Source organism: Onychomys torridus, chromosome 10 (assembly GCF_903995425.1).
Source record: "Onychomys torridus chromosome 10, mOncTor1.1, whole genome shotgun sequence".
NCBI lineage: Eukaryota > Metazoa > Chordata > Mammalia > Rodentia > Cricetidae > Onychomys > Onychomys torridus.
Genome location: NC_050452.1, coordinates 40,404,415 through 40,418,795, shown reverse-complemented (window position 1 = coordinate 40,418,795; position 14,381 = coordinate 40,404,415). Strand labels below are relative to the sequence as shown.

Below are 14,381 nucleotides of genomic sequence, written 5' to 3'. Positions count from 1 at the left end.
TGATTAACTCTGTGTGTGCTAAGTAATCTATTAACAAATACATGTGGATTCCATTCTATAACATAAACACATCTTTATGAGGTGAAACAGAAAATTGCCCTTACCAGTGCCTCCTGTCCCCTCCACTCTGATTCACTGTAGACTTCTTATTCCTATCTGAAAACTTATTGGCATGGTTGTTAATATATACTTCTCTATTGTCTCCTTGTCTCCCAAAGTCCCAGCAGAGTCCTCATAAGCAAGCCTGACTATATTCTAGGTTTCTGCTACCATACATTTCCATACCTTCCCACCTTCTCTTAACAAATAAGTTCTGTAGGCCTAGGAACCAAATGTTTAGGTTTAATCACAAAAATTATCCTCTCTTTCAGCGCAAATTTTCTGTATTGGTTACTTTTCTGGTTATTCTGGCAGAATAACCAGGAGAACAATTTAAAAGAAGAGGGGATAATTTGAGTTCAAGATTACGGGAGAACTCCAGTCCATAATTTTCTAGCAGAACAACATGGAAGTATATGAGAGAAGAGAGAAACTCCCATCATATCAGTCAGGAAACAAGGGCAGCCTAGAACCAAAGAGTGGGTATCACTTTCAAAGGTCACTGCTATGAATTGCTTATGCCAGGCAAGTCTCTCTTCTATCACCTCCACAGCCTTCAAAATAGCACCTAAGCCAAAGATGGATGCTTAAAAAAGTCTCCTAGGAGGGGCATTTCAGCTCTAAAGCATCACTTAATTTTCAATGCATTATTTAGTTATATTTCTTTTCTGTATTTTATGTTTTATTCATTGCCTTGAGTATGATAACTAATTGCATGAAATCATCTTGCTCTCTGGATAATTTTTTTAAAAATTATATTTAAAATATATTTTTAATTTTTGATAAATTTTATATGTATATTTATTAGGTATTTATATATAGTGTATTCTGTTTAATCCCATTCCATCATCTCCAATTACTCCCTACTTGTCACTTTCCCATAGTTATGACTTTTGGTTATGTTGTGTGACCCATTTATTTTAACCAGTGTCATCTATGTAACTGTCAGACTAGTCATTAGAGCCTAGTTGGGTCACAGTGTACACATGACTTAAAGCACTGTCCCCTCTTTCTATGAATCTATCACTAGGAAGTAGTTCAGCAGTGAGAGGTAAGGTCTCTTAAGCCCTTTCTCCATCCTGTTGATGGGTCTGTCTTCTATGGACCCAATGCAGTCATCCATAGTTATTGAGTTTGTGGTTGTGATGACTGTGTTGCTCAAATGATGACATTTCATAGACCTTCTGCTCTTACAATCTTTCTATTCTTTTTTCTGAGAATTGGAAGAATGGTATAAATATCTTGTTTAGGATTAACCTCTCAACTCTCATTTGTACTCAATGTCTTATGAAACTATAATGTAAGTCTTTGTCTTCATGTGTTAGTTGTATGTATATATAAACACATATATGTAAAGGTGGTTCAATACCATGTCAATTTAGATGAACAATAGAATTAAGTTCCATTCTTTGGGCTATGACATCCCTCCCCCATGCATGGGCTTTCTAATCAGTTTACAGTAGCAGGTATAGTTTCTTTCTTGTGGAAAGAGGCTTAAATCTACTCAGACAAAGATTTCCTTATATATATATATATATATATATATATATATATATATATTTGCATAATTCAACATTATATGAGATAATACATTCTCCAGATTTTGCAAAAGTATCACATGTGTGCTCACATACTTGGGTATGATCTTTTAGGATTTTTTTTTTTTCCTGGGCATATGCACAGATCACAGTCTTCTAGACACCTAGGTATATGGTTTTCCAAGAATCCTTTATCCTCATTTTCCTTGCATTTTTGAAACACTAAAGTTACATTTTATTAGTCTGCTATTTATTTATTCCAACAGATGCTGTTGCCTAACCGCTGAGATATAGTTACCACTGTTTGTTTTTGAAATGCCCTGGAGATAGTGCTTACACCATAGAGTGATGCTGGTTTATATAAAACAAAGACAACTTGATCAGTTAACATTCCAGTAGGAAACAGTAATTGAACTTAGTGGGTAATCAATAAAAAGAGAGGGCATGCATATGGTGCAGAGGGACATGTTGGGAGGAATCCAGGTAAAGTCGGAGAGAGGAATTGAGGGTAGATATTAACATATATTATTTACATGTATGAAATTGCCGAAGAATAAATAAATGTTATTCTAAACACCTCTTACCCCTCAAAAAAACAAATAAGAGCGAATTCTTTGATGGAGCCTTGTAATGGAGATGCTAAGAGGCTCAAAGGTTTTTTTTTTTTTTTTTTTAATTATGCATTTTGGAAGCTCTAGCTCTTTTTCTTATAGCTGCTATATGGATTTTTAAAATTTATTGTAATTGTTAAAATTCAGTTTTAAAGGACAGTATAAAACTATGACAAAGGGAAAATTTAAATTTCACAATTAGATATTTTTGTAGAGATTCAGCTCCTTTTCTTCAAGAATTGCTACTTAGAATATTGCAAACCTTTGGCTAATTTCTAGACTTCTTATGGCAGCACTCTTGATATATATATAGTTTTTTTTGCAAGTGTTCATTTTGATTTGAGATGCAGTAGAGTTCCTTTGCTGTTACACAGAGATCATGTGATAATATCTTATAATTCTTGTCTTCTTTTTCTCTAAGTGTATTTATACAAAGATTAAGGTAGATTCTAAAAGTGTAAATCAGATCATACCACCTTACTGATTAGAACTTTAATTGTGGATCATAATATTTGGAATAAATTTCATGCTCATGAGTGTAGCTGGCAAAACAGTTTAGTTCAAGAGTCTTCACATAAGTGGGAGGTGCAAGAAACAATTAGATATGTAGCATCACTGGGAAATTGGCACCTATATTAAACACATTGCTTTTATTGGGGGGGGGTAATGTTGTTTGATTTTTAATTGTGACAGTTTTAGTGATAGGCATTCTGACTTTTCTATTGTTTTAGTCCTTCTCTGGCCTTTTATATGCTGATTTCCTTTCAGAAGCTACAACCTTCTGTTTTTGAATCCCCAGATCGGCAGAATCCATTTCCAGTCACATCTGAATTTTAATCCATTGTTATAGTCAAGGGGCTTGGTATTCGAAATCCTTTCCAGGAAGGAACTGTTGCCCAGATGTAAAGAATTCAATAATCAAAAAATTCAGTGTTCAGTTCCTTTATGGTCAGACTTGGCCACAGGGAATACATATCACTGAGGTGGTATGTTATTTTGATAGTCCTGATCTAGCTGTGGATTAAGCAGATGTACAAGGGAGTGTTAGGAAGTACAACAGACAGTTTTCCCCAGAGCTCTTTGTTGTGTTGGCCAAGGCTTTGTGGATGCGCACGACTGACTGTACTTTATTTTCTTTTGAGTCATTGTTTTTCTCCTTTTTTTATTTATTATTTTAATTTTTTTAAATATTTTTAATTTTACACATCAGCCATGGGTTCCCCTGTCCTCCCCCCTCCTGCCCCCACCCCTACCTTCCCCCAGCCCCTCCCCTCTATTCCCATCTCCTCCAGGGCCAAGACTCCCCTGGGATTCATTTAAACCTGGTGGATTCAGTACAGGCAGGTCCAGTCCCCTCCTTCCAGGCTGAGCAAAGTGTCCCTGTGTAAGCCCAAGGTTCCAAACAGCCAGCTCATGCACTAAGAGTCATTGTTTTTCTATTCATTCCCTTCATAATAGTTGGTCCCTAATAAACACTTTAAATTTCTACATTATAGTTATATCTCAGAAAAAGAGTTTCCAAGAAACTTAACCTTTTACCATCGAGATTAGTGGTGTTCTGAGAATATAACAGCTGAAATGAGGTCAGTTCTTAAAATTCCCCAGTGATGCCTTGAGAAGGTTTTCCAAAAGGTTTTCAGAAATTTGAAAAACATGAGTAACAGCTGTAGAGGTAGCAAGTTTCTATGGCTAAATCTAAATTTTATTGATGTACACTAGAGTTAAAAGGAAAAATATTAGGCAAAAGATATTCAACTCAAATGACTCTCGGTTATACACAGAGCCTCTCATCCCTTCTTGGAAGAGAAGAAAGATGTGTAGGAGCAAGGGCTGCCTTTCAAAGATGACTAAGAAAAACCATTGAAAGCAACTTTATTACATCCAGATTAGGATATTAATCAAGAAAACTAAGACCCTGATATAGAGAATGGAAAATATCTATGTGAATTTTTATAAATATTTTCCTCTGAATATAGTAAGAGTGTAGATGTATTTCTATTAGGAACTTGATTGGATTGTTTTGAAAGATTAAGTACAGAACAATCCATATAACCCAACCCCAAAGTCTGTACTAAGCATTCTTCTAGTAATTCCTTGCAGGATTTTATAAAGTAACATCCACTAGCATATGCTTAGTATATGTGTGGTAATGGAATAAAATAAGCATACACTAAATTAATCACAAAATACAGGGAGCAGAGAGTGGCAGGTAGAGTGGAGATGGAGAACTGGGTTCGGAATGTGAGTGATCATAGTATTCTTTCAAAACATTGGATAAAGAAGCATTATTGATTTGGGACTTTGCTCTCAAGATATAAAACTTTACTGTGGAAGGTTACAAGCATCGTGGAAATTGCTACTAAGATTGCTCTGGCAAGTGCAGGAAAGTTAATAAAACATTCTGTTCAGTCAAGTTGGAATGTCAGATCTTAGATGCCTGACTGTGAGGGAAGATACAGAAAAATGCTCAGGAAAGTGGCTATACTGGCATGGTTGTATTATGTATAGCCTCCAAATTCCTCAGATGTTGTGGTCCCTAAGAAAGTTCAGTGATGTAAAGTATCAATATCTCCCAAAATGTTTGGTTGTATAACTGTGCTCCTTCTGCTGATGGTAATAATAGGACTTCCAACATGTGCCGGGGTGATGACTCTGCGTCACTACTAGAAGTTGAGAAATCTCATTGTCGTAGACAATGGAATGGCAGATCAAGGGTACTTATAAGCTAGGATTGTTATTTGAACATGGAATCTTAAAAGTAAAAATATGGATATCTGACAATACTGAAGAAGTGTGCAACTAAAGGACTAAATAAGAATAGTTAGATAAGGACAACAATAAGAATGCTTAGATGGAGGCCAAGGGTAGTAACCTAACAAGAAGCCTACATTTTCAACCAAGGAATCCACAGTCTCACAAAACAGTGTGGACAAAACTAAATATCATGATTTAAGCCTTATAAATCCTATTAAATCATAAATAATGGGATCCCAAGAATAATTCATTATGAAACAAAAGAGTTGAAACAAAGTTGAGCACAAACATGTTTGGAGGAAAAATGAAATTTGCTGTAATGGGTAGTCACAGTTCCTATGGTAACCACTAGGAAATGTACAAGCACCTCCCTGTTCAGCTTATTTTCCTGGTGTATCCCTAGAAGAAGAAAGAAAGAATTGGTTCACACACGTGTCAGGTTGATTTTAGGACACTAGCTGTAGTCTTACTTAACTGCAGGATTATTTGGGACAAGATCTGAGATAAAAGTGTAGGTGAAGGTACAGGAGTGAATGAATGGTGAGGATTGTGTGTCATAGCATCAGTGAATATCCACAGATGAAGGGACACCAAACAATCAAATAGACAAAAATGACCTAGCCAAGTGTTATCAGTCAAGGCTCTCTTCTTAAACACCAAAATACTAAGAGAAAATATTTTCATGAGTAAAGAAGTAACAGTTGTAGGAAGAGGAAGCCATGGTATTTCCCTGATAGAGTGCTGTAGCTGTTGAAGCCTTGGCCCATTTTCTGTCTACTAAACAACAGTAGTTTGCTAGCAATAGTGACTCATTATGAATCCCTAATAGAAACGGTTCACAGAAAATACCACCCTGCTACTTAGTGAAAGTTGACTTCATGGATATCTCCATCCTGGTACATCTAGCACTTTGTTCATACAAACCCATGTTCTGGTTATTAATTTGTTTATTTATGTACAGAATTATAGACAGCACATGATCCAAAGTCCTAGAGAATATTTCATTTACTGACGTAAGATTGTAATTAATATTTTTTATCAGGTTAAGTAATTTACTCTGCAGTATAGGAGGTAGGAGAAGGGGACCATTGCTACAAGACCCTCTGGTATGTCTCATACCTCATCATTTCCAAATTGCATTGCAACTGGGAGATTATTGGAACATCTAATTGAAAATATAGTTTATGTGCTAAGTTGCCAATTTTTCAGGAAAATGAGATATTATCTTCTAAGATGCACTGTGCACTTTTAAACAAACTGATGCCTATCTACTTATTTTTTAAGTAGGAATGTGCATTTTATTTCTTACTAGAAATTAAAGCAATCAAACAAAAAACAAGGACTGCCAGGATGGCTTGATGGTTAAAACCCATGAAAGACTGATAAAGGGAGCTTGGTAGTTGGAATCCATGTGGAAAAAGAAAACCAACTCCACAGAGCTGTACTCGGGTTTTCACAGATGTGCTGTGACACACACACACACACATGTACATGCATACACACATGTATTATGCACATACAAACAATAATGATGATGAAATTAAAATAAGAATATGATAGAATGAATTGTTTTCAAAGTGAAAATAAAGTTTATGTCTGCAAAGAGCATATGAATGTTTTTTAGAAGATAAAAGGCAAATGAAAAACATGAGAAAAAATTGATTAGATTCTAATCACACTATCAGAAAAAGAAACACATTAAACCTAGAGAATCAAACTTGAGTGCATGTGGCCACAGGATTCCCATTGCCCTTTCAGGTCATTTAGCTTGTTGTGGCTTTAGGAGAAGACAGGAAGGCACTGGGGCAACTTACAGCCCAAGCTTGTTGATAGGACTTGAGTTGTGGGAAAAGAATAATCTTTAATATAATCTATAAAGACTGAATACCAAACCAATTATATCCAAATGCACAAGCTTAAACTACATGCATGATTTATTAACTAAGCTATAGCTTTTGAGCCCACCCACCTCTGGTTCCGAGCTGTTATTCTGATGGTCTTCTCAATGTTGCTGTGATTTCTATCATTCCCCTACCGATTCCAGACAATTAAAGTGCAGTCCTAAATCTTCATTTCCATACAATGTGATAGACCAGTCTGAACTGTATAACCCATCACTAGAGACTTTGGAGATAGCAGGAGTACAATCCACACAGGAGCCTATCCTGTTACAATAGGTGACCCCACATGGGTAGGTTGAAGTCTACTGGTGTAGAAACATCTTTCCTGGTAATTTTCAGAATCTATAAGAAAGTGTTTGACCAAGTCCTATCACCAAGCTTGAGATGTAAGTTATTTATTTTTTTTAAATAAAGAGGTAACATGTTTTCTTATTTGCGGAATGTAAGAGTCCTCAATCCAAAGAGTAGAAAGAAGAATTGTACCTCATGACATCATTTTCAATTGGCTGAGTCATGGAATTTGTCTTTCCTCTTTTGACCTTTCTAGGTTCTTCACATGTTGAAGAATCAATTTGTTGAAGGAAGACATTTCCATAATAATGTACCACTTTTTTGACATTAGACACCTAAGTGGTATGCTCTTCTCTGGAGAAAACCACCTCTCTTCTCCCAGCTTTCCTTAGATGCCAGTAGTTCTTTGTATAGGGTTGCGACCTCATGAGCTTTTCCCTGTTGACTTTGAAATGTTCATTTTTGTCATCTTTATTCAGTTCATGCAGTTATGTTGGTGAGATGGGAAACAATGCCTCATACTGGAAACCTCACTAACTACTCCACTCTAGTGAAGCCATGGTTATTGAAGAAGAATCTGCAACCACTAATTTATTACAGCCAAAAATCTATAACAGCAATTTATAAATATGTGCTGTGTACTTTTCACCCTTCACAAGAAACTTCTCTTTACAACATTTGGAGACTACCACAGAAAACCACAATGAACAAAATACAGAGTTGTATAGGCTAGTCACAATGGATACATCTACAAATCATTCCCACACTAAGGCTCAGGGAACATTTTGAAGAGGGGAGAGGGTGGAAAGATTGTGAGAAGCAGAGGATCAGGGAATTTGTTGTGAGATCATGTCTACTAGTAATATCAAAAGCTACACTCAGGAATTTATTTTAATCAAATTGTTTATGTACACAGTACCACCCCTAAACACTAAATGTATGGCTTGGGACTCTAAAAACCCCAGAGAAACCCACTAGGGTACATAACTTAACCCTGTCCCTTTCTTAGCTCGACTTGCAATTCTGCTGTAAAATTGCTGCATCTTATTCATTTTGAAATACCAATGATCCACCACCATGTGCTAATAGCCTTCATTATTTATTTCTAAAAACCAGAATTTTTTTGTAGCAAAAGAGATCTTGCAAACAAAGCAAATAAACTGTTTGACAATTGAATAGTTCCAAGATGTCTCTTTCTTTGTTTCATGAGACCACTTACATAGCCTTCTTGGCAGCCACATATAAACAACAGGTAAAATTTGGAGTAAAAACTTCTAAATTTCAGGGCAGCAATTTGTGGCACTTGCCTTTTTTCTAATAAAAGTCACTAAACTACTGCTCAGACTTGGCTCAGTTTTGATGGAAGAGATTGATTTCTTGGCAATATTTTCTATCCTTCTGCCCTATGCTGCCAGCAGCTGGGTCAAAAATATACTCAGCCTTGCTCCTGTGCTTGGCAGTTGGAGTTGTGACCATGTTAATTATCATCTTGTCTGATAACACAATGTAAATGGTACTGGGAGTGATTATAGCCTGCCTTCTGCAGAACAACTTTATTGTAATTACAGAAGAAGTTCCAATCATTCATGGCAAATATATCTTTCTTCTACCATAAAATTCTATTTTCTTTTGTTTTAATTAGATATTTTGCAAGTCTAGTGATGAGATCCTAAAATTCTTTTGTTGTATGGCCTGTGTAACAGTTTGGGATGTGAAAAGACATTGCAGTGTGTCATTATTACAAAAAATGTTTAAATATGTGAAGCAAAGCATGTTAAAACAACATAATTTGTCTTTCCATTTTTCATAAGACATAGTTTATTTTTAGTTATGTCTTTATGTTTGTGTTTGTGTGTGGGAATGGGAACATGTGAGCTTGGTGCCCAAAGAATTCAGAAGAGGTTGTCAGGTCCCCCAAAACTGGCACTGCAGATATTTTTGTTTCCCAACTTGGCTGTTAGGAAGTGAACTTTGGTCCTCTGCAACATCAGTACACATTCTTAATCACTGAGCCATCTTTCTAGCTCCTGTGTTTTCATATTTATAATATATTCTTTTTAGGAGTGAATTAAGCATGAATTGCAACTTGAGGAATTAGGGTGTAGAAAATGGACAACCACGAAATCATTCTGTAGATCCAAGTGCACTATACCAGAAGAGCAGGAGAACTCTCCCATGTGTCCAGTAGCAATCATTTAAAACTGCTGTAGCACCCCATTGCCCAAAGAGAATGCACTTCTGAAATTTATAATACATTCACTCTTCTTTTTAAGTTTTAAATAGAAATACAGATTTCAATATGCTTCAATGCATTGAACTTATAGAAATGAATTATTTCAATAAAAAATTAGTTTATCTTGGTTCTTTGGCTGAATGTTGTTAGGGAGACATCATTTCATTACAGTGAACTCATCTCCACTAATTCTTTTGTTAGAGCGTTTTATAAAATACCTTATATTTTAGTGCTTATAAATATTTGGACTTCATCAAGTTTGAGTGTTTATTAATAATATGCATATTTGTATCTATATCCACACATATGTACATGCATTTTGCCATACATACAAAGGAGTAGAATTCCTCTTTTAATTTGTGCATATATTCAATTCTACTACTGTGTTCCAAACTATCTCCAGAATGTTTAGCTCAGTTTAAAAAAAAAATCTCATCTGCTTTGCCAAGCAGCTTTCTGTATCCTTGATGGTTTTGTTGGTATCTAAACATCTTGTGATTTCTTTGTCTTTCAAGGTATGTCACTTTTCACTTTCATGTCTCTGTTGACTTCTAAGATTGAAATGATTTCATACATTTACAGTCTACTAGGGAAGTTCTTATCATGAATCCCATTCAGTATTGTAGTTTCTTCTGGATTGATTAGCTTTTATTTTTAGAAACATAGCTCCTCATATATTCATATATGTGCATTATATTTCTCCATCACATGTTTTAATCTTTCTCTTCTTTTATGATACTTTTAAAAGGATATATGATTGTAATTTTTTGCACCTTGGTTTTATATTTTTCTTTTACTTTTTAAAAACATTTATACTCAAAGGCCATTGAGACATTTTTATAATATGTCCTAAAATATATAATTTTCCCTTTTACATTTATAACTATATTGAATTGACCAATATTTATATATGATATGAAGCAAAGATATATTTTTACTTTCCCCCAGATTTTATCTGAGTCTTTCAGAGATCAATTTATTCTGTTCTATGTGAATAATATTTTAACATTTGAAGTTTCTGGCTTTCAACCTAAATTTTAAGATAATTTATCAAGTTAAACACACAAAGATTATAATTTTAAGGACTATGTAGAAGTTTGAGAAGTACTCATCTCTTTTATGAAAAGATGTAATTTTAACGATTATGTACAAGTTTGAGAAGAACTCATCTCTTCTATGATATGAAGGTCTCTCCATAAATAAACACATTACATACCTGTTTTAATTTAGGTTTCCTTTAGTATTTATTGATAACATTTCATTATTTCCTATGTTAATTGTTGTATTTCATAATTTTGATACTTATTGCAATTAGTATATTCTTTAATACTTTTATTTTCTGAACATTTTTCTACTATGTCAACCTTGTCAGTGACTTCTTCTGTAAAGTAATTTGTTAATTTTAAAAATGTTCATGAGGACTACTTTGTACTTCCTGTATATGAATATGTGTCATATTCTAGAGCAGCATAGAAGATTGGCTAGAAGTAGAGGTTTTCAAGTTTCTGAGTTTCAGTTCCAGCTTTGCCACATTTGACTAGATCCTTTTTGACTAGGTAACTTGAACTTGTACTCTGTTATTTTACTAATTAGACCATTATACCATCACCTGTCTTAGAAGATTTTTTTTGAGCTTTAATTCTATAATTAGCTGGGTGAGCTTCTAAGAAGTTATCTAGTTATAGTTTCAAAACCAAGAATATGACTGGGGAGATGACCTGGTTGATAAAGTGCATGCTACATAAGCAAGAAGACTGAATTTTGAATCCCATCATTCATATAAAAATCCAGGTGTAGTGATGGTCTGTAATCTCCATGTTGGGGATTCTGGCCAACCAACCTCATAGAATCAACTAGAGCTCTAGGCTTAATGATAAAAACCTGTCTCAATATACAATGTCGAGAGTGATTGAAGAAATATACCATGTCAATCTCTGACATCTGAAAGTACATGTATGGACAGGCACACCCATGTACACATATATTCATTAATATATCACACACACACACACACACACACACACACACACACACACACACAGTTGAAAACCAGCAATACATATGTATATTTATTTAAAATAAAAACTATGGTGTTAATGTGAAGGCTATGGAACCACGAAACACACAGCATTTTTCACTTCTGGTGGGAATCCAGCACTAGACCTGGTCTTAGTCTCCAGGAATCGGACCATGTGTGGCATAGGTGGGATCAACAGTCCTTCAAAGAGAAGCAGCCTGTGCCACCATGTCCCGTCAGTATTGTGGTCTCCTGGCTGAGCAGGGCTGAGTGGGATCAAGTGAAGGTTTATCTGTTCTGTGATGATCAGAAATTGCCTCAGTATACACTGAACCATATTATAGTGTGGAAGAAGAGGTTAGGCAATGAACTGCCTCTGACAGTGGCTTCTACTACTGACCTGATATGATGTAAGCTCATGGAAGTAACTGGTAGCTTAGGAACTAAGGAACTTAGACTGCTCTATTGCATGGCATTGGGCAGGTTTGTAAATTTTATCTCAGAGAGGAAGACCAAATGTGCTAACCTCCCCATCAAGTACCTGGCTCAGCAGATGAACATTCCAGACTGGATTGTTGAACTTTGCCACAAGTTAACCCACCCCAAAAATGCCCCATATAAATGACTACTGCAAAGGTTGCTACTTTGTCCGGAATTGGTTCCAGAAGACATACTGGAGCTGTCAACTGGAGGACAACCTGCGAGTTGGAAGAGGACCAGATAGAGACAGAAGAACATCAAGAAGAGGGAGATGAAATTGTTGTTGATGATGTAATGGAAGAGAAACCAGAGCCTCAGGATGATGACAAAGATGATGAATTGACTATCAAGGATGATGCAAACAATAAAGAGACAGCTTCTCATCTACAACCAACTCCAAGACAGAAGAAATTGTATGAAAAAGCATGAGAATTGCTGGTATCATATGAAGAGAAGCAGTTTAAGGTGCTGGGGAAATATAGGCATTTACCTTAGGCTGTTAAGTTGTGGAATAACCTTTCCCCATGTGTACAGTGTATCCTGGAAGAACTCAAGGGCATTACATGGGAGAACAGGCATGCTGTGCTGGATGCTTTTCTGGAGCTCAGCTTCCTCATTCCCACTTTGGAGCAGTTGTCAGCTTTGCAGATAGTGTATGAAGAAAACATCAACTTGAGTGATGTCTTGGTGGCAAAGCCATCCTCTCAGTTCTGGCAGCCTTTGCTCAGGGTCCTGCACTCCCAGACCTTCACATAGGCCCTGCTGAAAAGGATGTTCTCTGAGTGTCTACCTTGGAGAACTGTGGGATCCAGCCTACCTACATCCTTAGGTGGAAAGTTGAACTGATCAGAACTGAACAGATCAAGATTGGATGGAATGCTTGGAGTGTTTTTTTTTGTTTGTTTTTTTTTTTTTTTTTTTTTTTTTTTTTTTTTTTTTGCAAGCCAGTGGGAAGCAAGAAAGAGCTGGAGGCTGTTCAACTGTTCTGCTTCCCTTGATTGGCCCCAGGTGGTTGAGTCCTGCTTGGGCTCACCTTGCTGGGCCAGCCCCCAACTCCTTCAGCTAGTCTCCAAAACCATGAGACAGGTATTACCAGGTGGAGAGCAGGAGAAACTGCTGTGTGTCTGTTCCATTTATACTCAGAATGGAGAGAATAGCATGGCAAAGACAAGCATAGGTTCCTTTTCCACTGGGAAAAGTCCATACACATTTGATATCTTACATCAGGACCTAAAACCATCAGGTGCCAACTGTGAGTCTGGAGAAAATATTCAACAGAATGAGCAAGCCAGCTCTAAGGATGCCAAGCAAGGGGAGGAGAAGGAGAATAAGGAGGAGGAGGAGAAGGAGGAGAACCAGGAGGAACAGGATGAGGATGAGGAAGAGGAGCAAATGATCTTGCAAGTTCAGATGGAGGAAGATGTAGAGGAAAGTGATGACTTGGAAGAGGAGGAAGTGGATGAGGATGAAGTTGATGATGAAGATGACAATGATGAAGATGACAGTGAAGACAGAATGGAGTTGGGCTTTCTCTCTCATGAAGGAATCCTACATTTTTGAGAATACTTGAATCATTTCCCAGAAAAGTGAAGCTTTGCAAGGTTCAGCAAGGCAAGTAAACTCTGAAGATGTATGATGATGTACATTCCCTACAGGTTGAATGCCAGGACAGACTGAAGACACAACAGAGCTTATGTTGGATAATTATGACACCATGTTATCTTTTGGACCAACCTGTGCTAGAGCACGAGCTAGAACCTCTAAAGTCCATGAGTGACTCTGAGTTATGGAGGCAGTAAAACTAGCAGCAGCAGCAGCAGTGGCAACTTGGAGGGCCTTCTCTGGAACTAGGGACAACTGTGTGGGCTCAAAGCAGACCTGTGGCTCTTCTGATGGCTATCCTGATGCAAGTGTCCTTGAAGTCCTACTCTAGTCTCAACTCAGTCCAGAGTCCATCCATGGTATAGACTGGACAACCTGGGAGACAGTTCAGATCAGCTACATCAGTTCAGCTTTCCACCACAATGGGAAACTTAAATTTCCCCCCAGATTTTCTGTTTTGTTTTGAAAAATAATCCACAGATTTTTTATCATGGTAAAAATAAGATAAAATAAAAACTACTTAATGATTGTTTTAGTTTTATAGAAATGTTGCAAGAATAGTACTCTATATATGATTTCCTATATTCCTAATATTTTATACTGATATGGCACAAGATTAATAAATATTTGTTCATACACCCACATTATTAAGTAAATCCATGGATACACATGCATTATTACTAAGTAAAGTCCATGTTGAGATTTGTTAGTTTTCTACTAATACCACTTCACTCATTTCCAGACTCCATCCTGGACACCACAATGTGTTAGCTGTAATGTTTCTTGTAGCTATTTTGGGCTGTGAAGGTCTTTCCAATTATTTCATGTTATTATATTTTCCAATATAATCTTGAC

The 14,381-nt window shown here is 36.4% G+C and overlaps 1 pseudogene; it reads left to right on the top strand.

Moving 5' to 3' along the window:
* The first annotated feature begins 12,339 nt into the window (after window positions 1-12,339).
* LOC118592589 lies at window positions 12,340-13,817 on the top strand (annotated as a pseudogene).
* The last annotated feature ends 564 nt before the right edge of the window (window positions 13,818-14,381 follow it).